At 47.8% G+C, this 24,877-nt stretch overlaps 1 protein-coding gene across 1 annotated transcript in view; it reads right to left on the bottom strand.

Annotated features, from left to right (window-relative positions):
- MMP24 (matrix metallopeptidase 24) overlaps positions 1-24,877 on the bottom strand; it is a 144,788-nt gene that overhangs the window by 37,240 nt on the left and 82,671 nt on the right. The gene's annotated exons all lie outside the window — the stretch shown is intronic.

The following is a 24,877-nucleotide window of genomic DNA, read 5'->3' on the forward strand; positions in this document are numbered from 1 at the left end:
TCTTTATCCTCACTTATTTGCTGTACTTTAGGCGGCATTTCAGAGGCTTTTAAATCTCAGACTCCAGCAGATGTATAAATTACACCTTTTTCTGGCCGGCCCTATTTATGATTTCTTCCACAGTTGTGAAATTCATTTTCAATTCAGTTGTTGTAATAACCTAACAGAAGTCTGACTTGGACAACCAGACACAGACACAGAACATTTATATAGCGCTTTTCTCCTGGTGGACTCAAAGCGCCAGAGCTCCAGCCACTAGGATGCGCTCTATAGGCAGTAGCAGTGTTAGGGAGTCTTGCCCAAGGTCTCCTACTGAATAGGTGCAGGAAGACAGGAAGAGCTGAGATGTTAACCCAGGTCTCCTGTGTCGGAGGCAGAGCCCTCAACTGTACACTATCCAGCCAGCTGAAGCGTTCAAAACTCAGCGTTCAGCTGAAGCGTTCAAAACTCAGCATTCAGCTGAAGCATTCAAAACTCAGCAGCTGAAGCATTCAAAACTCAGCATCTGAAGCATTCAAAACTCAGCATTCAGCTGAAGCGTTCAAAACTCAGCATTCAGCTGAAGTGTTCAAAACTCAGCATTCAGCTGAAGCGTTCAAAACTCAGCATTCAGCTGAAGCGTTCAAAACTCAGCATTCAACTGGTGTTCAAAAGACAGAATGAAGCTAGGGGGCATGCCCTCCATTTTATTCCCCCTCCATGCCCAGGACTAGGGGTGCTCATTCAAATTAAATTTCCGCATTTCCAATCGGAATTCGGAAATCGTATTTCTGCGTAAAAAAACTGCATTACCGCAAATTGGTAATTTCACAGAACTCGGAAGCATTGGAGTAATCAGAAAATGCAGAGTTAAAGTGAACCCCCAGACTAAAAATCTACTCGGCAGCACTGAAAAGGCTTGGTGGTTCTTTACCAGTTTCACAGCATCAAAACTTTGTTTTTCTTACCCAAGCCATATTTATTTTTAGCTGCACAGAATAAAACTGCCCGGGCATTTTCCCCCTGATGCTGAGCAATGAATGATGGGATTTCTGACGTTGTTGTTCTCCTTCTGCTGTTTTGGTGCAAATTTGTTTTTTTCTTTATTTTGAATTTGAGATTTGAAGCCTAGTGCACACAACTGGGAGGGGTAATCAGGACACAGGACAGTTGGAACTGTGTCTCATGTTCCCTGTCACCTCCTTTCAACCAAAAATATGGCTGTCCCCATGAAAAAGATAGCTTCCCCCATGAAATCACAAACATTTGCATGTTCTTTTAAAACAGGGTGGGAAAGAGATTATATTACCTATCTATTTTAATTAACATAACTAATGTAACTTAACCACTTCACCACTGAGGGGTTTTATCCCTTGAGCACCAGAGCAATTTTCACCTTTCAGCGCTCCTTCCATTCAGTCGTCTATAACTTTATCATTACTTATCCCAATGAAATGAACTATATCTTGTTTTTTTCGCCACCAATTAGGCTTTCTTTAGGTGGGGCATTATACCAAGAATTATTTTATTCTAAATGTGTTTTAATGGGAAAATAGGAAAAATGTGGGAAAAAATTCATTATTTTTCAGTTTTCGGCAATTATAGTTTTTAAATAATGCATGCTACTGTAATTAAAACCCATGAAATGTATTTGCCCATTTGTCCCAGTTATAAAACCATTTAAATTATGTCCCTATCACAATGTTTGGCGCCAATATTTTATTTGGAAATAAAGGTGCATTTTTTTCAGTTTTGCGTCCATCCCTAATTACAAGCCCATAGTTTATAAAGTAACAGTGTTGTACCTCCTTGACATAAATATTTAAAAAGTTCAGTCCCTAGGGTAACTATTTATGTGTTTTTTTTAATTGCAAAAAAAATAATAATTGGGGAGTGTGGGAGGTAATGAGTTAATTTTTTGTGTAAAACTAATGTATTTGTATGTGAAAAATGCTTTAGGGTGTAGTTTTACTATTTGGCCACAAGATGGCCACAGTAAAATTTTGTTTATGCGACCTGCAAGCGTCCGGAAGGACGCTTGCAGGAAGTGCTATGAGGCTAGGAACATTTTTTTTTTTCACAATGATCGCGCTGCTTCTCATAGAAGCAGCGGATCATTGCGGGGCTTAGATCAACGAACGGGAATGCTTTTCCAGTTCATTGATCTCCAGGCGAGCGGGTGTGGGCGTGCATGTGAGCGGGAGTGCGCGCATGAGCGAGCGGAAGCGTGGACAGCGGCGGGAGCGCGGGAAGTACGGATTTCTCCGTCCCTGGTGGTAAAAGGATGGAAAAAGGGACGGAGAAATCCGTACGGCTGGGGGTAAAGTGGTTAATGACAGTATGTTTGTTTAGGCTGAAGTTCCCCTTTAACTCAGAGAGCAATCAGAGAATGCAAAGTCAACTCAGAAGTATTTGGCCAATCAGAGAATGCAAAAAATGGCCAAAAAATCAGAAGTCGGATTTCGGTGGAAATTCTGCATTACCGCAACTCTCTAATTTTAGCCCAATCACAGAACCAGGAAGCATTGGACCAATCACAGAATACAGAGTCAACTAGGAAGTATTTGGCAAATCAAAGAATGCACAAAAAGACTCCTCAGAAATCGGAAAACAGATATTGGAAATCCCCGGATACAATAACCGGAATTGGTGGAAATCGGAAATTTCCACCGAAACGGAAATGGGCATTTTAGACCATCCCTAGCCAGGACGCCCCCATGGCCACAGAAAGTAAGCATTAGCTGTGGGGGAGCGCATATAAAGGGGGCAAACAAATGGATAGAGCATTCCCCCTTCAGGGAAGAACGGGGGCAAAGCTGAAAGATAGGGGGATGGCGGTAAAGCTGAGGGCCTATGGAATTAAGGGGGGTGCTGAAGAAGCCAGGTATGGCCACCTGGTATATTTTTCTGTTTCTGCTTCAAAATGCTTATTAAAGTGTTAACATAATACAGCACAACATATCGCAGGCTCATTCCCTATCAAAAGAAGAAAACCACGTGCATGATAGTCCTACAAAGAACAAGTGCCTCATTATAATGGAATTAAGCATCTCGTCACAGATAAAGAACAGTAAAGCTGCGTACACACGCAATACTGAGGCAGCCGATAACGACCGCCTAAGCAAATAATCCGGCGTGTGTACAGCAGCCCCCAATGAACGATTGCCGCTTGGCTAGCGATCCGCCTAGGGGATCAACTTGGCCAAGTAACGGCCAATTGCTTTGTCCGCGCCGCTTGCCCAGCCCGCCGCATTATGTCATGTGTGCCCACTCCGTTTTGTTCCTTTGCCTTCCCGCAAAGCAACAGAACGCTTCAGCAACTGTACATCGGACACGTGTCTGTATAGTTCAGCTTAGCAATGTTGAGAGAGGGATTAGATCCTGATCCCCGATGGGCAACATCAGTCAGCCCGTGTGTATGGGCCTTGTCAGGCAAGGCACAAAATGAGTACCAGACTTAACTTTATCTCCAGTAATAATAGACCAACAAGGAACAGTAAGGAGAAGAGACTCCAAAGGAAAAGAAGAAAGTAGAGAGGATAAAAAGAAATAGAAATAGTACCTAGACCCCCCCACGCAACACCCAAGCTCTCAAGTCGCCACCCCCACCCCTGGCAGTTAGATATATTTCAAGTTCCAAATGTTTCCAAAGTCAGGTGTGCATGAAGACTCAAATTCCCGTCCATTCTGCCTCTACATTTAACTGGACGAAAGTGCAACAAATCCATCTATGAAGTCCCAATCAGGTTTTTCAGGAAGGATTCTTACTGGTCCAGATCAACAGCGATAGCCAGTGGGAACTTACTTATGTCAGGCTCCCATCCAGTTCAATGTTACAGTTATGCATTCTAGGCATTCAGCTACTCTGTGGCAGTGTTTCTGGTGCTGTTCTAACAAAGTAAACAAAAAGGATACATCTTGCTTATACCCTAAATGTATAGTGCTAAGCTTTCTTATTACAAAACCCAGCTCAACTTGCAAACAACTGAGTATAATGTAAGATTCCTATATGTTTTAGAAAGCTTTAACAAGAAGACTAAAAAACATAATTGAAGGAAGCATCTGTTTGCAAATGTACAGCCATTATTAAAATTGTAATAATTTCTCTGCCATTTATTTCTTCAGGGGCTCCCGGTTCGTGCGTGCAGCTGCATAAGACACTGCACTGTAGACCCGAGGAAGCGGGCAGGTCCTGCGAAATGCATTGTCTTTTCCATGTGTCCAATAAAATGATTATCTTTAAACCTCCTATCTGAGGTAAGACTGTTTCATTACCCACATTTACCTTTCGCATATTATATTGGAGCACCTCTTCCCATTTTGTGTATTTCATTGGCCTTGACAAGTTCCTTGCCGCAAGTTATTAGGCAACTTAAAGGGGCACTATGGTGAAAAATTGTAAAATGTAAAATATGTGCAAACAAACAAATAAGAAGTACACTTCTCCCAGAGTAAAATGAGCCATAAATTACTTTTCTCCTATGTTGCTGTCACTTACAGTAGGTAGTAGAAATCTGACAGAAGCGACGGGTTTTGGGCTAGTCCATCTCTTCATAGGGGATTCTCAAGGATTTATTTATTTTCAAAAGCACTTAGTGAATGGCAGTTGCTCTTTCCAAGTGCCCAAAAACGGTGTAGTGAGCAGAAGGGCTGGTCAACATCATTGTTTAAAGAGGAACTGTAACGACAAAACGGCCCCTGGGGGGTACTCACCTCGGGTGGGGGAAGCCTCAGGATCCTAATGAGGCTTCCCACGCCGTCCTGCGTCCCTCGAGGGTCTCGCTGTAGCCCTCCGTACAGCCGTGACGCAATATTTACCTTCCTGGCTCCTGCGCAGGCGCTCTGATGGCTGTCGGCGCCGAAGTAGGCGGAAATACCCGATCGCTGTCGGGTCTGCTCTACTGCGCAGGCGCAAGTTTCCGGCGCCTGCGCAGTAGAGCGGACCCGACGGAGATCGGGTATTTCCATCTATTTCCGTGCCGAAAGTCGCCACAGCGCCCCCGCTGGAGCCAGCAAAGGTAAATATTGAAGCTACAGTCGGCTCTGTCGCCGGCTGTTCGGAGGGCTGCAGCGAGACCCCCGTGGGACAGAGGACGGCGTGGGAAGCCTCATTAGGATCCGGAGGCTTCCCCCACCCGAGGTGAGTACCCCCCAGGGGAGGTTTTTGTTGTTACAGAGTCTCTTTAAATCCTTTTTAGGGAATATTTTCTGTCAGATTTCTACTACCTACTGGTAATTGACAGCAACATAGGAGAAAAGTAATTATTGGCTCATTTTACTCTTTAAAAAATGTACTTCTAATTGTTATATGTTTGCACATATTTTAAATTTTACATTTTTTTGGCCATAGTGCCCCTTTAAAGAATTTTCAAATTTATTTGGTAAGTGAGTGAAAATTCACCCAGCCTAATGTACTTGTTATGAAGCCCGGCCTTTCAATTGCGAAATGGCGAGTTACAAATTTGCTCTAGCGGAACCGCTCTTAAAAACCCTTTAAAGAGGACCCATAAATCAAGCGCGCCGTACTCTAGGCCTTTCAATAATTAAAACAGCCGCACGAGTGCAGACGCCATAAATCACTTTGTCCTCTCTCTATGGTACAAAACAAAAATAAAGCTGTAGGCGGAGCCTTTATCTAATGTGCTAAATTATGGCAATTTTCAGACCATTTGGCTTAAATGAAGCCAGGCGAGGGGGCAATGACTAAGTGCAGCCAGTGCGCGTAACTCATACCGACCAATCAGATTCATCTTTTACTAATGATACTATATGCACCCCTGACATCGGACTGGTTGCTATTAAAGTCAATTTACAAGTTTTTAAAATGATTTTATAATTGACCACTTTATAAGCTAAAGCATGAAAACACTTCAAAGAAGCAGGAACAGCCATACTATCCCTGGAAAAAAAACATATTAAATATATAAATACTTATTCTGTGTTTTGATTTCAGTGAATGTTATATAGTAAATAAAGAGAAAACTGTTCCAGGCTGTAACGTACCTCTTCTGAAGGAGACCGATGTGCCGAGGACAGCAACTCTTGCGGGTTATCAACTGGAGGCCCTGGAATGGGTACAGCGGCAAGCAGTTGACAAAGGGCAGGAGCGCTAGCAGGACCAAGGGCGTGGCTCTGAAGCGCCCCCGCGGGTCAAGTCTGGTAGTGCAGGGACTTGACCAACCAGCAGGAACTTGAATCTGGAACAATCCGGTAGACAGGTGATTGGATGAGCAGCAGGATTCGAGCAGCAGGACGGGTTCTCGGACGGGCAGAGATTCGGCAACAAGTCGGGTACTCAGACGGACCGGGGTCGGCAACAAAGCGGGTAGTCGTACAAAGCCAGGGTCGGTAACAAAGCGGGTAGTCAGACGAGCCAAGGTCAGCATCGGAACAAGACAAATCAGGCAGGCAGACAATAAGTCACGTCACAGGAGAAACAGGGAACTTGCTGCAAGACTACAGCACCGAGCACTGATCTCAGCAGGCTTAAATAGGCCGTTTGGTGCTAATTACGTAATACGCAATGACGTACGCATATGCCCGCGCATGCGTACTTCCAAGCGGAAATACATGTACACGCGTAATCCTTTAGCGTGCGTGCCCGAACACACCCGCCACCACAACTTCCGGTGCAGAGGCCAGGCGCGCACGCAACAACACACGCAGGTGCACACCACCAGGCCCTGTTTCCAGGAGCCCGATGGCATACCCCAGGACCCGCGGACATCCGTAAGTACCGGCAGCCAAGCCTGCCATAAGCTGACCGTGACAATGCCCCCCCCTAAGGGGCAGCCTCCGGATGCCCTCTGGGACCTGGCTTACCCGGAAATCTGTGATGAAAGTCTCTGACCAACCTGGGTGCATGTACATCCTTTTCCGATTGCCAGGAATTCTCCTCAGGTCCATACCCCTTCCACTTGATCAGATACTGAAGAGCTCTACCTCGTCTTCGGGAGTCAAGGATTGCCTCGACCTCGAATTCCTCCTCTCCATTCACCATAACAGGAGGCACAGGATCCTGTAATTGATTAGGGAATGGTTCAGTTGATACAGGTTTGAGTAATGATGCGTGAAACACAGGATGCACTTTAAATGTACTTGGAAGTACTAATTCATAGGCTACACGCCCAATTCTTCTCTTGACAGGGAAACGACCCATAAACTTAGGACCCAATTTCCGAGAAGGGCAAGCCAATTTAATATTCTCAGTGGAAAGCCAAACCAGTTCTCCTTCCTTAAATTCCAGGTCCCCTCTTTTATGACAATCGGCGTATTTCTTGAAAGCAACCTGAGCACGAGCCATGTTGTCCTGAAGAAATTTATTGTTGGTGGACCAGAAAGTGACCATCTCTTGTGCAGCAGGAACTGAAGACTGACCAATAAAACTAGGCAGAAATGATGGATGATAACCATAGTTTGCAAAGAAGGGAGATTGTTGAGTTGATGAGTGAATAGAATTATTGTAGGAAAATTCTGCTAACGGAAGTAGTGGGTACCAATCATCCTGTGAAAAGGAGACAAAGCATCTTAGGTATTGTTCCAATGTCTGATTGGTTCGTTCCGTCTGGCCATTGGATTGAGGATGGTATGCAGAGGAATAATTAAGCTGAATCTTGAGAATGTTACATAAAGCTTTCCAAAACTTGGATGTAAATTGAGAGCCCCTGTCAGATACGATGTCATCTGGGATTCCATGGAGCCTGATGATTTCCCTTACAAAGGCTGAGGCAGTGGACTTAGCTGAAGGTGTCCCCTGCATAGCCACAAAATGAGCCATTTTTGATAGCCGATCCACTACTACAAAGATTGTGTCATAAACCTCAGAAGTGGGTAGTTCAACGATAAAATCTATAGATATAGAGAGCCAAGGTCTAGACGGGACAGGTAATGGGTCCAACAAACCCCAAGGCTTAAGTCTTGACCCCTTGCAACGACTACAAACTTGACAGGAATTCACATACCTCTTGCAGTCTTTAGCGAGACCAGGCCACCAAAAGTTCCTCTGGACAAGATCCTTTGTTTTGAAACTTCCAAAGTGACCAGCTAGTGGAAGATCATGGCATAGTTTGAGAACCATGGGCCGGAATTCCTCTGGAACAAAAATTTTATTCCTGAAAAGCCAAAGACCCTCCTCCTGTGTCATCTCAGAACGATATTTGTCAGGAAGTGTAACAGTTGACTGACGAATCTGTTTAATTAGTTCCGGTTGAATCAGTAAAAAGTTATGACTGGACAGGATTGTATCAGGTGGAGAGTGCATATTTTCATCCTCCGGGAACATACGAGATAAAGCATCAGGCTTAATATTCTTTGATCCGGGTCGATAGGTAATGTGGAAGGAAAACCTTGAAAAAAAAAGTGCCCACCTGGCTTGCCTAGGGTTTAGCCTCTTAGCTGATTTGAGGTACTCTAAGTTCCTATGATCAGTAAAAATAAGAATATCATGTGTAGCGCCCTCAAGCAAATATCTCCACTCCTCCAAAGCCACTTTGATTGCCAGAAGTTCTTTATCTCCCACATCATAATTTCTTTCAGCATCAGAGAGTTTCCTTGAGAAAAAAGCCACTGGATGAAGAAGAGACTTTAAGCCATGTCTTTGAGATAAAACTGCCCCCACTGCAGAATCTGATGCATCAACCTCCAAGAAATACGGTAATTTGGGATCAGGATGTTTTAAGATCGGAGCGGTAGTGAAGAGTTCTTTTAATCTATCAAAAGCCAACTGGGCCTCAGGAGACCAGCAGAAATGAACCTGTTTACGAGTAAGTTGAGTGATTGGCAGGATAATAGCAGAAAAGTTCTTAATAAACCTCCTGTAAAAGTTTGCAAATCCAATAAATCTTTGAATTGCCTTCTTGTTAGTAGGAGGTGGCCAATTAAGAATGGACGAGATCTTTTGAGGATCCATGGAGAAGCCGTTTGCTGAAATGATGAGACCAAGAAACTGGATAGACTGTTTTTCAAACTCGCATTTTTCAGCTTTGACGTAAAGTTGGTGAATTCTTAATTGCGAGAGAACCTGACAGACTTGTCCCCGATGAATTTCCAATGAAGAGGAGAATACCAGGATATCATCTAAGTAGACAATGATGAACTGATCAATAAATTCTCTGAGCACGTCATTAATAAAGTATTGAAAAGTCGCAGGAGCGTTACAAAGTCCAAATGGCATCACAAGGTATTCAAAATGGCCGTAGCGGGATCTAAAAGCGGTTTTCCATTCATCCCCATCTCGGATTCGAATTAAATTATAGGCTCCCCTAAGGTCAAGTTTAGTAAAGATCTTTGCCTCGCGTAGTTTCTGGAAAAGTTCTGGTACCAAGGGCAAAGGATACCTATTCTTGATGGTGATTTTGTTTAGTTCACGATAATCAATGCAGGGTCTCAACGTTTTATCTTTCTTTTCCACAAAGAAGATGCCTGCTCCTGCAGGGGAAGAGGAAGGGCGGATAAATCCCTTCTTCAGATTGTCTTCTATATATTGTTTCAAAACTTCCTGCTCAGGATCAGATAAAGGAAACATGCGTCCAAAAGGAATCTTCGCCCCCGTTTGTAAATCAATCGGACAGTCGTAAGGCCGATGAGGTGGTAACTGGTCAGCTCCCTTTTTATCAAATACATCTAGAAATGCATGGTATTGTTTCGGAATAATTTCCTGTAAGGCAGATGAACAAAGTAGCGGTCCAGACGATGCGGAACTAGATAGGGTGCAGCAGTTGTTACAGTAGACGGAGTCAAAGGAAATGAGTCCTAATGACCAGTCAATAGTGGGGTTATGGGCTCGTAACCAGGGCAACCCCAATATTACTGGGTAAAGAGGAGAAGAGACTAAGTCCATCTTGAGGAATTCCTGGTGGTTATTGCAGATGGAAGTACTGATTGGCTGAGTTTCCAGTGTAACAGGTCCAGAGCTAATTGAGGTTCCATCAGCCAGATGAATTAAGAGAGGTTCCCCACGATTCTGAGTTGGGATTTGATGAGTGGTAGCGTAGGAAATGTCCATAAAGCAACTACAGGCCCCAGAGTCAATTATGGCAGAGGTCTTAACGGTTCTTCCGGGTAGCTGAAAATAAACAGGGACAGAAAAATGGTTAGGAGATATTTTGATGGAGTCTAGCGGTCGAGTCTCAATAGAACCCTTCTTACCAGATGGACGAGTAGGGCAGACTCCTATGAAGTGACCAGAAGCTCCACAGTAGAAGCATAGGTTATGTTGACGTCGTCTATTCCTCTCTTCACTAGTTAAGGCCGGACGAATCACACCTAATTGCATGGGTTCGGGCTGATCCTCTACAGGTTGCTGGGTCAGTACTGGAGTAGGAGGAATGGTAGGAAATAGAGATCGGCCAGTGCTGATTCCCCCCTTTTCCATCTGCCTTTCTCTATGACGGCGGTCAATCTGGATGGCTAATAATATTAACTCATCTAAAGTAGCAGGAAGTCCAGTACGGGCCAACTCATCCCTGATGTAATCAGAAAGGCCCATACGGTCCATAAGTTGATGAGCCCAGGTCTGAGGTTCCCCTTGAAGAAGAGAAATCACGAATCCTACTTTGGTTGCTTCATCCGTAAAGGTGCGAGGTTGTAACAGAAAAAATAATTCGCAGGCATGCTTGAATGCTTGAAACTTGGTACGATCTCCATTAAATCGTTCTGGTACAGGCACCCGGGGTTCGGGAAGATACGGCATAGCAGGAACCCTCTCAACAGGTGCCGGATTAACAGACACTGCTGGCGTTGGAGGAGGTGTTTGAGGGGCTACGTTGGCGATGGTATTCACCCGGCCTTCTAACTGGATATGACTGGACTGGAGCTCCTTAATTGCTTCGGTCAGGGCTGAGACCTGCTTGCATAAGGTACTCAGGATACTTGCTGCCTCGGCGGTCTCCATTCTATGGCTGTAGTCTTTTGTAACGTACCTCTTCTGAAGGAGACCGATGTGCCGAGGACAGCAACTCTTGCGGGTTATCAACTGGAGGCCCTGGAATGGGTACAGCGGCAAGCAGTTGACAAAGGGCAGGAGCGCTAGCAGGACCAAGGGCGTGGCTCTGAAGCGCCCCCGCGGGTCAAGTCTGGTAGTGCAGGGACTTGACCAACCAGCAGGAACTTGAATCTGGAACAATCCGGTAGACAGGTGATTGGATGAGCAGCAGGATTCGAGCAGCAGGACGGGTTCTCGGACGGGCAGAGATTCGGCAACAAGTCGGGTACTCAGACGGACCGGGGTCGGCAACAAAGCGGGTAGTCGTACAAAGCCAGGGTCGGTAACAAAGCGGGTAGTCAGACGAGCCAAGGTCAGCATCGGAACAAGACAAATCAGGCAGGCAGACAATAAGTCACGTCACAGGAGAAACAGGGAACTTGCTGCAAGACTACAGCACCGAGCACTGATCTCAGCAGGCTTAAATAGGCCGTTTGGTGCTAATTACGTAATACGCAATGACGTACGCATATGCCCGCGCATGCGTACTTCCAAGCGGAAATACATGTACATGCGTAATCCTTTAGCGTGCGTGCCCGAACACACCCGCCACCACAACTTCCGGTGCAGAGGCCAGGCGCGCACGCAACAACACACGCAGGTGCACACCACCAGGCCCTGTTTCCAGGAGCCCGATGGCATACCCCAGGACCCGCGGACATCCGTAAGTACCGGCAGCCAAGCCTGCCATAAGCTGACCGTGACACAGGCATTTTCCATCTTTACGGCCTGTAAATGAAGCCAATCCTGATGTCATTTCCTCCCTTACTCTTTTTTTTTCTCCAAGAAACTGCACTGTCATATCTAGCTTGCTTTGTTAACACATGTGAGCACAGCATAGATTATATTTCAGCAGCTTCTGCAGAGGGCTGAGGTGCTTTTCCTTTTCTCAGCCTTGTGTCCCACTGAACTGCCCTCAGCCAGTCAGTGAGGAGCAGGAATGTGGGAGGGGAGGGAACAAGCTCTCCTCAGCAATGTACCAAATAGAGCCAGGCTTACTGAGATAAGATTCAATACAGCAGAAACATTTATGATTATATTGGAGTGCTTGCAGTGCAGGGTCAGTTTGTAGACTACATAATAAACATAGAGCAGTGGGTAAATGGAATTTGATTTTATGGCTGACAATCCCCCTTTAAAAAATTATTACTGTTAAAGGGGAACTTCAGCCTAAACAAACATACTGTTATTAAGTTACATTAGTTATGTTAATTAGAATAGATAGGTAATATAATCTTTTACCCACCCGGTTTTAAAAGAATAGGCAAACGTTTGTGATTTCATGGGGGCTGCCATCATTGTCATGGGGGCAGCCATCTCTTTGGTTGAAAGGAGGTGACAGGGAGCATGCATGAGACACAGTTCTAATTGTCCTGTGTCCTAATAACCCTCCCAGCTGCACACACTAAGCTTCAAATGTCAAATTCAAAATGTAAAAAAAAAAATTGCACCAAAACAGCAGAAAGAGAACAACAACATCAGAAATCCCATCATGCTTTGCACAGCATAAGGGGAAAACTGCCCGGGCAGTTTTCTTCTGTGCAACTAAAAATGAGGCTTGTATAAGAGAAACAAAGTTCTGATGCTGTGAAACTGTTAAAGAAACACCAGGCCTTTTCAGTGCTGCTGAGTCAATTTTTAGTCTGGAGGTTCACTTTAAGCAAACCAGCGAGGAAGAAAAGGCTTACATTTTAATATTTACCTCAGTAGGGGGAAATGGGGGCAAATACGGACGTACAATGAGGACACTCAGCGCAGACGGCAGACAGGTAAAGTATAACTGCACGGGCACTGGGGAGGGGCAACATAAAATATTAGAGGGACAGTGGCCAAGGGCTTCCAAGGGTAATCATCAGTTCGCAAACAGTAACCACAAGTAATCGCAGATGCCTTATTTTCACCAGATGTGCCAGAGCCGGATCATTCACAAGGCCAACCTAGCCAGTTGCCCAGGGCCTGGAAAGAGTCAAGGGGCCCGGCGAACGCTCGGCCCCACCAAATCTTTTTTAAAGAGAATTGTAAAATTCTTACAATAAAAAGCATACCATTCTATTCATTATGTTCTCCTGGGCCCCTCTGTGCTGTTTCTGCCACTCCCTGCTGTGATCCTGGCTTGTAATTGCCAGTTTTAGGCAGTGTTTACAAACAAAAGACATGGCTGCTTACCAGCTTGTGATAGGCTGAGAGGAGCTCAGTCTGTGACTCACACAGAGCCTGCAGGGGGCGTGGAGAGGGAGTGTATAGCTTCTATCCTATCACAAGCAGAGCAGCACATTCCTGCCTGAGTGCCTGAGCCCGACAAAGCCGACAGAGGAAAGAAGATTAGATTATATAACAGAGATAATACAGCCACTGTGCAACTAGGAAAGGCTGCAATAAGACAGACCACATTAGAACAGGTATAGGAACTTTTAGGATAGAAGAAATAAGGCTGAAAATTTTGTTACAGAGTCTCTTTAAAAAGCCAGGTGTCCATCAGCGGTGGACAAATACTGCCATATTGCCTAAGGCCCCATTTCATCTTAATCCATTTCTGCCATTCCTCCCAAAAGATGCATACAGCTGCTGTCACAGAAATCTGATCAGCAGGAGTCCTGAGTCCCAAAGCCACCGCAATCAGTGGGAGGAGACCTGGAGCCATATGCAATTCCACTCACCCCCCTGCTGGTTATCCCCAGCACAGCAGGCATTGCCCTACATATATTAATCAAGCAAGCGTACAACACCTGCATAGCTGTTTAAAGGACCAACATTGTGAAAATGTGTAAAAGGTAACGCATACAAATAAGAAATACATTTCTTGCAGAGTAAAACGAGCTGTAAATTAATTTTCTCCTATGTTGATGTCACTTACAGTAGGTCATAAAAATCTGACAGGTTTTGGACTAGCCCATGTCATCATAAGGGATTCTCAGGGTTTTCTTTATTTTCAAAAGCACTTACTATATGTCAGTTGTATAATGTATAATAACGTTTTATAAAAGATTAATAAGAATTTTACTAAAGCTATACCTAACCCTACTCTCATACAGAACCCTCCCTGTACCTACCCCTAACCCCTAGACCCCCCTGGTGGTGCCTAAACCTAAGACCCCCCTGGTGGTGCCTAACCCTAAGACCCCTCAGGTGGTGCCTAACCCTAAGACCCCCCTGGTGGTGCCTAAACCTAAGACCCCCCTGGTGGTGCCTTAACCTAAGACCCCCCTGGTGGTGCCTAACCCTAAGACCCCCCAGGTGGTGCCTAACCCTAAGACCCCCTGGTGGTGCCTAAACCTAAGACCCCCCTGTTGGTGCCTAAACCTAAGACCCCCCCCTGTTGGTGCCTAAACCTAAGACCCCCCTGGTGGTGCCTAACCCTAAGACCCCCCTGGTGGTGCCTAAACTTAAGACCCCCCTGGTGGTGCCTAAACCTAAGACCCCCCTGTGATAAGCATATTGTGCTGTTTTTCGGTTGAAAATAATGTTTTAAAAAAGATTGTACTGTTTTTCGTTTAAAAATAATGTTTAAAAAATTATAAATCATTCAATAATGTGTAATCATGAGAAGCAGTTATAAAACAGTAAAAGTCTCCGGCCGCCGCTTGTAAAACGTTATTTTTCTCCGGCGCCCTTATTTCCTGTTGTCCATTAAACGATATTTATTATGGGAGTGAATGGCGGCGCCCTTTTTGTCCACTTGCCTCAGGCGCCCGAATTTACTGTTTCCCCTATTGCCAGAATAATATGCAAACCGGTAGGGGTGTGGCTTGCATCTTTGTACACATCCTTTTCAGGGAGTGCTTTTGTAAAGAATAAAAGGAAATATGTAAAACTCCCCCATGAGGAGATTGACTGATTCAAAACCTGTCATATTTGTCAGAGTTTTATTACTTACTGTACGTGACAGCAACATAGGAGAAAAACAATTTATAACTAATTTTAGTCTGGAAGAAACGTACTTCTTATTTATTTGTGTGTTGTGTGGTCCTTTAAAGGATACCTTAGCGCAACATAAAATTAAGACGGGTGGAGCAGGCATGTTTAGTGGGCTCTCCTCATGCCCACCGCTCCCTGCATTTTCCTTTGTCCCTCTCCGGTACAGCCTACAAACCCACCAAACTTACTTCCTGATGTGCAAACGACGCGCGTTCTTGTTGGCGAGGCTGTGCGCGTTCTGCGCAGTAGAGTTGGGCCGAACCTCCGATTTTCGGTTCGCGAACCGGGTTCGCGAACTTTCGCGAAAGGTTCGGTTCGCGTTAAAGTTCGCGAACCGCAATAGACTTCAATGGGGATGCGAACTTTGAAAAAAAAAAATAATTATGCTGGCCACAAAAGTGATGGAAAAGATGTTTCAAGGGGTCTAACACCTGGAGGGGGGCATGGCGGAGTGGGATACACGCCAAAAGTCCCCGGGAAAAATCTGGATTTGACGCACAGCAGCGTTTTAAGGGCAGAAATCACATTGAATGCTAAATGACAGGCCTAAAGTGCTTTCAAACATCTTGCATGTGTATACATCAATCAGGTAGTGTAATTAAGGTACTGCTTCACACTGACACACCAAACTCACCGTGTAACGCACCGCAAACAGCTGTTTGTGTAGTGACGGCCGTGCTTTACTGGTGCGCACCATGGCGAGGGTGCAGGTTTTGGTGGCTTTACAGCCCATATGGTCACCTGGCTGATGTAGCTGAATGACAGAACAGTGACTGTCCAGCTGATCAAATTTGGTCTGACCACAATGAGGCAACGACCTTATTATCGTGGGTGTGCCCCCCGAGACACTCATCTAGGCGCCGGTCATTGCTCCATTGTGATACGCAAGCCCCTTCACCACGGCAAGGTAATGATCACGAAGGGGAATGGGCGCATGTACATGCATTTTCTTTTGTTGTTGCAGCTGCCCGCAGTGCAGCCAGAAAAATTAGGCAGTCATGTACACGCACCCGAAAAATTATTACAGCGGCCGCTGCTAGCAGCGGCCTAAAAAATTCAGCAATCCGCCTGGAGTCCCGGACCCTGTTGGTGGTGGCGGAGAAGGTAGTCAAGCGGCCTGCAGGCAGACATGCTGTGTGGAGGGACTGGGAGCGACTTAGTCTTCTTGGGGCAGGCCAGGCAGCCAGTCACACGGCGTGCAGGCAGAGATGCTGTATGTGCGGGGACTGACTTAGTCTTGGGGCGGGCAGCAGCCCTCCGGGATCCATGCCTCATTCATTTTGATAAAGGTGAGGTACTTAACACTTTTGTGACTTAGGCGACTTCTCTTCTCTGTGACAATGCCTCCAGCTGCGCTGAAGGTCCTTTCTGAGAGGACGCTTGCGGCAGGGCAGGAGAGAAGTTGGATGGCAAATTGGGACAGCTCTGGCCACAGGTCAAGCCTGCGCACCCAGTAGTTCAAGGGTTCCTCATCGCTGTTCACAGCAGTGTCTACATCCACACTTAAGGCCAGGTAGTCGGCTACCTGCCGTTCCAGGCGTTGGTGGAGGGTGGATCCGGAAGGGCTACGGCGAGGCGTTGGACTAAAGAACGTCCGCATGTCCGACATCACCATGAGATCGCTGGAGCGTCCTGTCTTTGACTGCGTGGACACGGGAGGAGGATTAGTGGCAGTGGTACCTTGCTGGCGTTGTGCCGTCACATCACCCTTAAAGGCATTGTAAAGCATAGTTGACAGCTGGTTCTGCATGTGCTGCATCCTTTCCACCTTCCGGTGAGTTGGTAACAGGTCCGCCACTTTGTGCCTGTACCGAGGGTCTAGTAGTGTGGCCACCCAGTACAGCTCATTCCCCTTGAGGTTTTTTATACGGGGGTCCCTCAACAGGCAGGACAGCATAAAAGACGACATCTGCACAAAGTCGGATCCAGTACCCTCCATCTCCTCTTGCTCTTCCTCAGTGACGTCAGTTAAGTCAACCTCCTCCCCCCAGCCGCGAACAATACCACGGGAAGGTTGAGCAGCACAAGCCCCTTGCGATGCCTGCTGAGGTTGTTCTCCTGCCGCTGTCCTCTCCTCCTCCTCCTCCTCCTCCCCCAAAGAAACACCTTGCTCATCATCCTCTGAGTCTGATTCGTCTTCTGCACACGACTTCTCTTCTTCCTCCTCCTCCCCCCTCTGTGCTGCCGCAGGTGTTGAGGAAACAGCTGGGTCTGATGAAAATTGGTCCCATGCCTGTTCCTGCCGTAACGGTTCCTGGTCACGCTCATTCACAGCTTCATCCGCCACTCTACGCACAGCACGCTCCAAGAAGTAAGCGTAGGGAATTAAGTCGCTGATGGTGCCCTCACTGCGGCTCACCAGGTTGGTCACCTCCTCAAACGGCCGCATGAGCCTGCATGCATTCTCCATCAGTGTCCAGTTGTCGGGCCAGAACATCCCCATCTTCCCAGACTGTTTCATTCTACTGTAGTTGTAGAGGTAGTGGGTCACGGCTTTCTTCTGTTCTAGCAGGCGGGAGAACATGAGCAGGGTCGAGTTCCAGCGAGTCGGGCTATCGCAAATGAGGCGTCTCACCGGCATGTTGTTTTTGCGCTGAATTTCCGCAAAGCGTGCCATGGCTGTGTAAGACTGCCTCAAATGCCCACAGAACTTCCTGGCCTGCTTCAGGACATTCGCTAAGCCAGGGTACTTTGCCACAAATCTTTGAACCACTAGATTCATGACATGTGCCATGCAGGGTATGTGTGTCAGCTTCCCCATATGCAAAGCGGCAAGCAGATTGCTGCCGTTGTCGCACACCACGTTGCCTATCTCCAGGTGGTGCGGGGTCAGCCACTCATCCACCTGTTTCTTAAGAGCAGCCAGGAGAGCTGCTCCAGTGTGACTCTCCGCTTTGAGACAAGCCATGTCTAAGATGGCGTGACACCGTCGTACCTGGCATGCAGCATAGGCCCTGCGGAGCTGGGGCTGTGTAGCTGGAGAGGAGAACTGCCACTCAGCCAAGGAGGAGGAGGACAGCGAAGAGCATGTAGCAGGAGGAGAGGAGGTGGCAGGAGGCCTGCCTGCAAGCCGTGGAGGTGTCACAATTTGGTCCGCTGCGCCCTGCTTGCCATCGTTCACCACCAGGTTCACCCAATGGGCTGTGTAGGTAATGTAGCGGCCCTGCCCGTGCTTGGCAGACCAGGCATCCGTGGTCAGGTGTACCCTTGACCCAACGCTCTTCGCAAGAGATGACACCACTTGCCTCTCAACTTCACGGTGCAGTTGGGGTATGGCCTTTCTCGAAAAATAAGTGCGGCCTGGCATCTTCCACTGCGGTGTTCCGATGGCCACAAATTTACGGAAGGCCTCAGAGTCCACCAGCCGGTATGGTAACAGCTGCCGAGCTAACAGTTCCGCCACGCCAGCTGTCAGACGCCGGGCAAGGGGGTGACTGGCCGAAATTGGCTTCTTCCGCTCAAACATTTCCTTCACGGACACCTGACTGCTGCTGTGGGCAGAGGAGCAGGAACCGCTCAAGGGCAGAGGCGGAGTGGAGGAGGGTGCCTGTGAAGGTGGAAGGGAGAAAGCGGCAGAAGCAGATAATGCACCTGATGGAGGAGGAAGAGGAGAAGGAGGGTGGCTTTGCTTTTGTGTGCTGCTGCTGCTTTTGCTCAGGTGGCCATCCCATTGCTGTTTGTGCCTTTTCTCCAGGTGCCTTCGTAAGGCACTTGTCCCTACGTGAGTGTTGGCCTTTCCACGGCTCAATTTTTGTTGGCAGAGCGAACAGATGGCTTTGGTCCGATCTGAGGCACACACATTAAAAAATTTCCACACCGCTGAGCCACCCTGGGATGTGGGCACTATGGGGACCTCAGCAGCTGATGCTGAAGGGCAAGTTGGCTGGCTGTACATAGGTGGCAATACATGGTGCCGGACACTGCCACCAGCTGTTTCTGACGAAGAGCTGCCCCAGCTTCTTTCAGCAACTTCTCTCCTCCTCCTACTCTCTGACTCCCCCTCTGAACTGTCCCCCTCTTCATCTCCTCTATTGGGTACATACAGAGGATCCCTATCATCGTCATCATCGTAATCATCCTGCCCAGCTTCGCTTGCCTCAGACAAATCCAAACATGCACCAACATCAGTAGGTCCTTCATCCTCCTTACACGTTACATCCATAATGTTGCCGCGTAACTCAGACATATGAGCTGGTGAAAATTCATCTGGCTGTAACAACAATGGCTGTGCATCAGTGATTTCACCACTAAATAATTCTTGCGAAGTGTCAAATGCAGCGGAAGTGGTGCTAGTAGTAGCACTGGTGGCTGAGCAAGATGAGGTGTTCTGTGTCGCTAAATACTCAACCACGTCCTGACAATCTTGGGAGGTGATGGGACGTGCCTTCTTCCGAGCACTGTACTGTGGGCCAGGTCCACACGAATTTACATTTACACGACCTCGCGCAGACCTGCCGGGTGGCCTTCCTCTGGCTCTGCCACTACCTCTTCCTCTACCTGTTTTGTCCATATCGGGTATGCACGGAGTGGTATATCACACTGCGTGCACTCACGTAGGTAGGTGGGTTCACTTAACTGCACAGGTATGCGCACTGATGCAGTGGGTTCACTGAACAGAACAGGTATACAGTGGCGGGTTCACAGAACAGGTATGCAGTGGCGGGTCCACTGAACAGAACAGGTATGCAGTGGCGGGTTCACTAAACAGAACAGGTATACAGTGGCGGTTCACTAAACAGAACAGGTATGCAGTGGCGGGTCCACTGAACAGAACAGGTATGCAGTGGCGGGTTCACTTAACTGCACAGGTATGCGCACTGATGCGGTGGGTTCACTGAACAGAACAGGTATGCAGTGGCGGGTTCACTTAACTGCACAGGTATGCGCACTGATGCGGTGGGTTCACTGAACAGAACAGGTATGCAGTGGCGGGTTCACTAAACAGAACAGGTATACAGTGGCGGTTCACTAAACAGAACAGGTATGCAGTGGCGGGTCCACTGAACAGAACAGGTATGCAGTGGCGGGTTCACTTAACTGCACAGGTATGCGCACTGATGCGGTGGGTTCACTGAACAGAACAGGTATGCAGTGGCGGGTTCACTAAACAGAACAGGTATACAGTGGCGGTTCACTAAACAGAACAGGTATGCAGTGGCGGGTCCACTGAACAGAACAGGTATGCAGTGGCGGGTTCACTTAACTGCACAGGTATGCGCACTGATGCGGTGGGTTCACTGAACAGAACAGGTATGCAGTGGCGGGTTCACTAAACAGAACAGGTATGCGCACTGATGCGGTGGGTTCACTGAACAGAACAGGTATGCAGTGGCGGGTTCACTAAACAGAACAACTGCACAGGTATGCGCACTGATGCGGTGGGTTCACTGAACAGAACAGGTATGCAGTGGCGGGTTCACTAAACAGAACAGGTATACAGTGGCGGTTCACTAAACAGAACAGGTATGCAGTGGCGGGTCCACTGAACAGAACAGGTATGCAGTGGCGGGTTCACTTAACTGCACAGGTATGCGCACTGATGCGGTGGGTTCACTGAACAGAACAGGTATGCAGTGGCGGGTTCACCAAACAGAACAGGTATGCGCACTGATGCGGTGGGTTCACTGAACAGAACAGGTATGCAGTGGCGGGTTCACTAAACAGAACAACTGCACAGGTATGCGCACTGATGCGGTGGGTTCACTGAACAGAACAGGTATGCAGTGGCGGGTTCACTAAACAGAACAGGTATACAGTGGCGGTTCACTTAACAGAACAGGTATGCAGTGGCGGGTCCACTGAACAGAACAGGTATGCAGTGGCGGGTTCACTTAACTGCACAGGTATGCGCACTGATGCGGTGGGTTCACTGAACAGAACAGGTATGCAGTGGCGGGTTCACTAAACAGAACAGGTATACAGTGGCGGTTCACTAAACAGAACAGGTATGCAGTGGCGGGTCCACTGAACAGAACAGGTATGCAGTGGCGGGTTCACTTAACTGCACAGGTATGCGCACTGATGCGGTGGGTTCACTGAACAGAACAGGTATGCAGTGGCGGGTTCACTTAACTGCACAGGTATGCGCACTGATGCGGTGGGTTCACTGAACAGAACAGGTATGCAGTGGCGGGTTCACTAAACAGAACAGGTATACAGTGGCGGTTCACTAAACATAACAGGTATGCAGTGGCCGGTCCACTGAACAGAACAGGTATGCAGTGGCGGGTTCACTTAACTGCACAGGTATGCGCACTGATGCGGTGGGTTCACTGAACAGAACAGGTATGCAGTGGCGGGTTCACTAAACAGAACAGGTATACAGTGGCGGTTCACTAAACAGAACAGGTATGCAGTGGCGGGTCCACTGAACAGAACAGGTATGCAGTGGCGGGTTCACTTAACTGCACAGGTATGCGCACTGATGCGGTGGGTTCACTGAACAGAACAGGTATGCAGTGGCGGGTTCACTAAACAGAACAGGTATGCGCACTGATGCGGTGGGTCCACTGAACAGAACAGGTATGCAGTGGCGGGTTCACTAAACAGAACAGGTATACAGTGGCGGTTCACTAAACAGAACAGGTATGCAGTGGCGGGTCCACTGAACAGAACAGGTATGCAGTGGTGGGTTCACAGCACAGGTATGCAGTGGTGGGTTCACAGCACAGGTATGCAGTGGTGGGTTCACAGCACAGGTATGCAGTGGTGGGTTCAATGAACAGGTATACAGTGGCGGGTCCACTGAACAGAACAGGTATGCAGTGGTGGGTTCACAGCACAGGTATGCAGTGGTGGGATTACAGCACAGGTATGCAGTGGTGGGTTCACAGAACAGGTATGCAGCCAGACAGGAACAAGCTAAGCCTAACTAATCTTTCCCTGAGAGACAGTCTGCAGCAGCTCGCCCTACTCTGACTAATGCAGGCACACGAGTGGCCGTAATGGCCGCCGCTGCCTGCCTTATATAAGGGGGGGTGGGGCTCCAGGGGCTAGTGTAGCCTAATTGGCTACACTGGGCCTGCTGACTGTGATGTAGAGGGTCAAAGTTGACCCTCCATGTGCATTATGGGGCGAACCGAACTTCCGCAAAGGTTCGCCTGCGGGACGCGAACGCGAACCACTGAAGTTCGCATGGAACCGTTCGCAGGCGAACCGTTCGGCCCAACTCTACTGCGCAGGTGCACTATGTAGTTGTCATGTCACAACTACTGTGAATGCACAGAGCGCTCCTGGCCACAGACACGTGACCAATGCCCGTTGCTAGGCAGCGCCTACGCAGTCTGCCGCAACCAGGAAGTAAGTTCGGGGGGTCAGTAGTCTGTACCAGAGGGGGACGGAGGAGAATGGGGGGAGCGGTGGGTATGAGGAGAGCCCACTAAACATGCCTGCTCCACCCATTTTAAATTTTATGTTGCGCTAAGATATCCTTTAAGGGGTAAGAGCATATTGATTATCACAAAACTGCTGCCACTGTCAGATTAAACAAACCAAGTAACTGTTAACAGGAAGCGAAAGATCTCAAATTGCTGTATTTGCAGTTGAACAGTCCGGGAGCGTGACACCTGTCTTACTGCGAAGTACCGTAACCTCTAATACGACCTCGTCTTCGTCAGCGAGAACGTTCCGCATCGGTCGGGAAGATTTATTTGTTCTTGTCATTGACCTAGACGTTCTGAATGGAAATAAACTTCCGCTGTTGTGTCCAGTTGCTAGGCAACGCCCGTAGGTGCGCGGCTCGCCTGAATTGCCTTTATTCTCAGCGTGCCACATTGAGGCAGTTAATCCCAACGGTTAGGTTTAGCCGGCATCAGGCAACAAAACAGTCAAATCTTATCAAAATATTGATGCTTGCCGAGAACACAACGCTATTGTCTCTCTCGAGAAAATTCGGCTCTCGTTTTAGCAACGTGAATCTGTGCACCCCCGTACCTTGCTGGGAATTGAGAAGGCCACCTGCCAAAAGCGCAATTTTTATTTCGGTGTCTCTGAATTAAAGAGAAACGCAGGATGCAAAAAAAAAGATATCTTGTATGGAGGACTAGTGCACAAGACCTGTATATATAGCCACACCGGAATGCTCTAAGCCCAAAGTAAAATCAACTGTTCCAAATGAGAGAAAGCGGCACTGCCATATACTTCAATAGGCAGGCAAATTTTAAAACCTACAAAGACTGTTTCTGGCCACAAAAGTGATGGAAAAGTTGTCTCAAGGGGACGCAAAGACGGGTTTTAAGCCCTAAAGGGCAGAAAATCACATTGTGCACAGCTCTGGGTGTCAGTGGGCTGTGGAGTGTCTCATACAGAGAAATGCAATAGTACTATCAGTACTACAGTGAAATAATAATGCACTGGAGTGGTTCTGTGCCTGCAACTTAATGAGGCAACAGCAGTAGTGTGCACATAGCTCTGGGTGTCAGTGGGCAGTGGGGTGTCACACAAAAAAAAACACAGGAGCCTGAAGTGCTAACCCTCAAAAGGGCTGTTTGGGGTGCTTTCACAGTTAGTGAGGAACAAGAACACAGGCCTAACTAATGCTTTCCCTACCTATCTGCAGCAAGTCTGACCCTGCTCTCACTAACAGTCATCAGCCAGCAGAGAAAAAAAATCCAATATGGCCACCGTAACTGCTTTTTGATAGGGGGGTGGGCAGGGGCGTATCTGGGTAATATAGCGCCTATGGCAAACACTGAAATTGCGCTCCCCAAGACCCCACCCCCGAGTTAGATCACCCTTACCCTCTAAAAATAGCATCCTTTATGGCGTACTTGTGTTATGGTTGCTTGTGTGTTTTGGCTCAGGATATTGTTGAGGTTACTTTTTTGGAGATAGCTCTTATTCACTCACTATCCTGTTTTCTAACACTAAGCAAAGTGTGCCCTACATGCATAAGTTAAGTAGCCATGTCCCCCAGATAACAGCATTATTCTGATCTGAGGTCTGAGTGACAGGGCGGCATGGGGGCAGGTATGGCTGCGCAGCACAGGGGCAAGCATAGCGCCCATGTGGCTGTGGCGCCCGTGGCACAAGCCATGCCTGCACCCCTTTAGATACGCCTCTGGGGGTGGGGGTGCTAGCTGATTGGCTGCCATGTGTCTGCTGACTGTGAGGTAAGGGGTCAAAGTTAAGCTCAATGATGATGTACAGGGGGCGGGTCAAACACGCCAAATGTTCGCTGTTCGCTGCGAATGTGCACAGCGGAAGTTTGCAGAATACTGTTCGGCAGCGAACAGTTCAGACCATCTCTATTGATAAAGATTTAAAAAACAAACAAAAAACAGCTACCCCAACCCCTCGCCATGGTAAAGGGATTAAAGGAACTCTGAGGAGTGCCCGAATTTAAAAGAATACACTTACCTGGGGCTTCTTCCAGCTCACCGTAGGTGGCGAGGTCCCACAGTGTCCTCCTGGCTCCTCTCCTTCAGCCTCCGCCGGCCCCCGTTACCGGCATCACCCAGCGACACCCAGGCCGGGTGTCGGGCCGGCTCTTCCTGGTTAATGACGCAAAGCGGCCGGCGTGATGACACATTGCGTCATTAACCAAGAAGAGCCGGCCCAGGTGTCGCCAGGTGATGCCGGAAATGGGGGCCGGCGGAGGCTGAAGGAGAGGAGCCAGGAGGACGCCGCGGGACCTCGCCGCCTACGGTGAGCTGGAAGGAGCCCCAGGTAAGTGTATTCTTTTAAGTTCGGGCACTCCTCGGAGTCGCTTTAAAGTGAACCCTAGGTGAGAGTGATATGGAGGCTGCCATATTTGTTTCCTTTTAATCAATACCAGTTTCCTGGCAGGCTTGTTGTTCTATCTCCCTGCAGTAGTGTCTGAATAACTCCAAAAACAAACATGCAATCTCGTCAGATCTGACAATATTGTCAGAAATGCGGCGCCTGATCTTCTGCATGCTTGTTCAGGGTCTATGGCTAAAAGTATTAGAGGCAAAAGATCAGCAGGACCGCCAGGCAACTAATATTGCTTAAAAGGAAATAAATATGGCAGCCTCCGTATCA

The sequence above is a fragment of the Hyperolius riggenbachi genome, chromosome 12 (assembly GCF_040937935.1).
Source record: "Hyperolius riggenbachi isolate aHypRig1 chromosome 12, aHypRig1.pri, whole genome shotgun sequence".
Classification (NCBI taxonomy): domain Eukaryota; kingdom Metazoa; phylum Chordata; class Amphibia; order Anura; family Hyperoliidae; genus Hyperolius; species Hyperolius riggenbachi.